Source organism: Capsicum annuum, chromosome 6 (assembly GCF_002878395.1).
Source record: "Capsicum annuum cultivar UCD-10X-F1 chromosome 6, UCD10Xv1.1, whole genome shotgun sequence".
Classification (NCBI taxonomy): domain Eukaryota; kingdom Viridiplantae; phylum Streptophyta; class Magnoliopsida; order Solanales; family Solanaceae; genus Capsicum; species Capsicum annuum.
In genome coordinates, this window is record NC_061116.1 from 225395736 (window position 1) to 225399372 (window position 3637).

General features: G+C 34.6%; 1 pseudogene; it reads left to right on the top strand.

Moving 5' to 3' along the window:
• The first annotated feature begins 360 nt into the window (after nt 1-360).
• LOC107852899 lies at nt 361-3276 on the top strand (annotated as a pseudogene).
• Nucleotides 3277-3637: the final 361 nt, after the last annotated feature.

The window sequence follows — 3637 nt, forward strand, 5'->3', positions numbered from 1 at the left end:
AGAGTATGAAACTGAGGAAACTGAGGAAGATGAAGAGGAAGATTTGGAAGAAGACACAGATAGCGATTAGTGCTTGATAAAAAATATGCTATTATATCTTATTTTTAATTTGTGAGCAGCCATTTTGTCGAACTAGTATCATTTTCTTTGTCTCGTTGTTTACACAAAACTTGTTGCTTCAACTGGTTTTATGCTCTACTTCTCAATTTTTGACTCTTTTATTTCTCATTTATTTTTTTAGGCTACAACTGTGCTTTTACATTTTCTAATACCTTATCTATATATTGTTGTTTGCTTCTCTTGGTATTATTAAGTTTGCATATTATTTCCATTTTGACTAATACAATTTTTTTTATAGATATGGCTAGAGGTCGAGGTCGCAGAAGCACAAGGCGTGGAGGCAAGTCTGCAGTTAGGAGTAATAATGATGTTACTGTAAATGTACCTACTGTTCCCACTCCTGCTATTGTTACTTCTCAAGCTGATGTCATAGGTGGTCAAAATAATACAAATCAAGTTCAACCATTGATTCCTCAAATTAGATCAACGGTTTAAACTTATGGTGATGGTAGAAACCATGCAACTCCTGAATCATCTCCGACTGCTCTAAATCAGATCAATAGAACAAGAGAAGGTACATCTACTCTAAGGAACCAAATAGGTGAGCGTCTTAACCAATCGACTTCATCCTTGAAAATAGCTGAACATAATTAACTTCTGGTCTACTTTCTATCCACACATATATATATTTTATTTTTTTCTGGTTGATGATCTGTTGTTGGTTCTTCATTTGAGAGTTCTTGTGGATAGAATTACAATGGGAATATTCTGTAGCATTTTGATGGTTCTGTTGGTAGTTCATGATCTGTTGGTGGTTTTTGTTGTGAGTATTTTGGTGATTCTGTTGATGGTTTTTGTTCTATTGTTGGTTCTTCATTTGGGAGGAGTTCTTATGGGAAGAATTACAATGGGATTATTTTGTTGTATTTTGGTGGTTCTGTTGGTGATTCTTAATCTGTTGGTGGTTCTTGTTGTGAGTATTTTGGTGGTTCTTATTATGTTGGTGGTTCTTGATCTGTTCTTGGTTCTTGTTATGAGTATTCCAATGTTACATAAGATTCCAGAATGACAGTGAGGTATGTTGCTTTGAGGTATTTTGTTGGATAGGATTTCAAAATTAGAATATTATATGATGTTGTGACTTTTTGTGCAAAATTTGCATCTTCTTTCCACTTTAACAAGTATAATTTTTTTAATAGATATGAATCTAGGAAGAGGTACAGGTCGAGAAAGCATAGGGCATGCGGGCAAGTCAGCAGCTAGGACTAATATGCCTGTTCGTACTGCAAACATGACTACTAATCCCACTCCTACAGTTGCGCCACAAAAAGCTGGTAGCATAGGTGCTCCAACTTCTAATCATGGTAGTACGTCTCCTACTACTCCAAATCAGACCAACCCAACAACTTTAGGTATGTCTTCACAAACCAACCAAGTAGGTGAGGACATATCTCGTAGCAACACAAATGGAGAAAGTAATTCCAGTCGGAGCAATGTGCGAACCCTTGTTACTATAACTTCTGTAGGGTTAGTCTATTTCTTGTCTATTATTATTATATATTATTTTTTATTTATAGTAACCTCTAAATAATGTCTTCACATTGATACAGATTGCAACCTTCTAAAGCATGCTCCAATAGGATACACGAGTCTTTCAAAAGTGAACTTGATCACAATGGAGTCAATTGGAAAGTTGTCTCATGTGACATAAAAGATGGCTATTTTGGGGAATTCAAGGTATACATCTTCATCATAATTGATTTTGTAAAGTGTACTCATTTTTATAAATGCAATATTAATGTGTTATCTTGGAAATTTATTTCAGAAACACTTCTATTGGGATTCTTCCATTACTGATGCTGCAGTAAAGAAACACTGGCAGAGTAAGGCAACAACTGTGTATAGAAATTTCATTGCTAAAATTAAAGAGAAAGGGATTAGGTTAGATTTTATACATGAAGATGTCTGGAAAAGCTGGCAGCGACTTTGGGCAGATCCAAAGTGTGTTGAAAAGTCCAAAATAAATGCACAGAATCGTCGTGAAGGCAAAGAAGTCCCTGCTGGAACTTACACGGGAGGATCTATCTCAATTGGAGAGTATCGAAAGAGACTTGTAAGTATATATTTCAAGTATTAAACTGTAATTTGTTGTGAGACAGTCTAAACTTAGTTCAACGTTATGCTATTGTTGCGTTTCTATTTACTGTTTATCTCAAATGTTGATCACTTCTCACTGTTTCTGTCTCCTGTGTTGTATTTGGTATGTTGTGTTTTGTTGTTGTCTTGTAACATGAAAAACTGCAATGTAAATTGTGCTTATATGTCACAGAGTGGTATATTACTGAGGATTCATATATTTACATGTTCTTCGAGATGTATTGGGTAGAATCAAGACCTTATGATTTTGGAAATTACTTGTCTGTTTTATGTGATTGGTTTTCATCTTATATAACCTTCACACTGGAATCTGACTGGAAATTTTCAAATGTTCATTATTAGCATATGTTCTCAGTAATTTTGATGCAATAAAATTCAGCAATCTCTTTCCAGTCAATGCTTAGTAAGAACAATGTAAATTGGATAACATAGTTCTGACCACGCGACTAATAATATTTACCTGATGACCAACTACGTTCCACTTGAATTACGGCTTTACAAACATTTCTGGCTTACATGAAATGTTCCAGCAGTTTTGTTCTAGTACAATGCTCAACACTTCTTTTTTACAGGCTGCTGAAATGGGTCGAGATCCGACACCAAGTGAGTTACATTTGCATGTTCACACACATGGTCATAATGGAAAATCTTTTGTTGATGAACGTTCCCGAATCGTCCATGTAAGATTAAATCTTAATGTAGTTGTTTACTTAATTCTCATTTTTTAGTTTAAAGTACTTTTTGGTATCTAATCATTTGTAAGTACAATCCATTATAATTTGACTTCCACTATTACAGGAAAGATTTGAAGAAATATTATGAGAAAAAACATTATCAGAATCTGTTATTGATCAAATTGAAGCATATTACCAAGCTGCCGGAGGAGAAAAGAAGCAAAGAGTATTTGGTCTTGGATCTAAAGCCAAAGGCTACCACGACCAAACTCTGTGTATTTCTTGTGGAAAGACTTCATCTTCAGCTTCACATGAATCGGTACCAGCTGCAGATTCGAATTTGGATGAGTTTGTGAAGCGATTGATTCCCGCACTTAAAAATTAATTTTTTCCTATTGTCATTTAAGAGGTACATAAGTTGGGTTCTTCACGATCAGTTGTCACACCTCCGGCTACTCCTTTGGACGATCTTGATTCCTTAAATGATGATTGCAATGATCTTGATCGGTTGCGATACTTTTGACGATCAATGCATTGGTTTTTGATGGTCTATTTTGTTGGTTTTTGATGGTCTATTTTGTTGAAACGTTTAAAATTGTGCAACAAAAAATTAAACTTGATGGATGTAGGTATTGAGGATGTTTTGAACATACTTATGTGTTTAGATGTTGCTATGTTTGGTATTGAGGATGTTTAGACTTTTTCTATCTATATATATGGGTTTTTTTATATGCATGTTGGATATT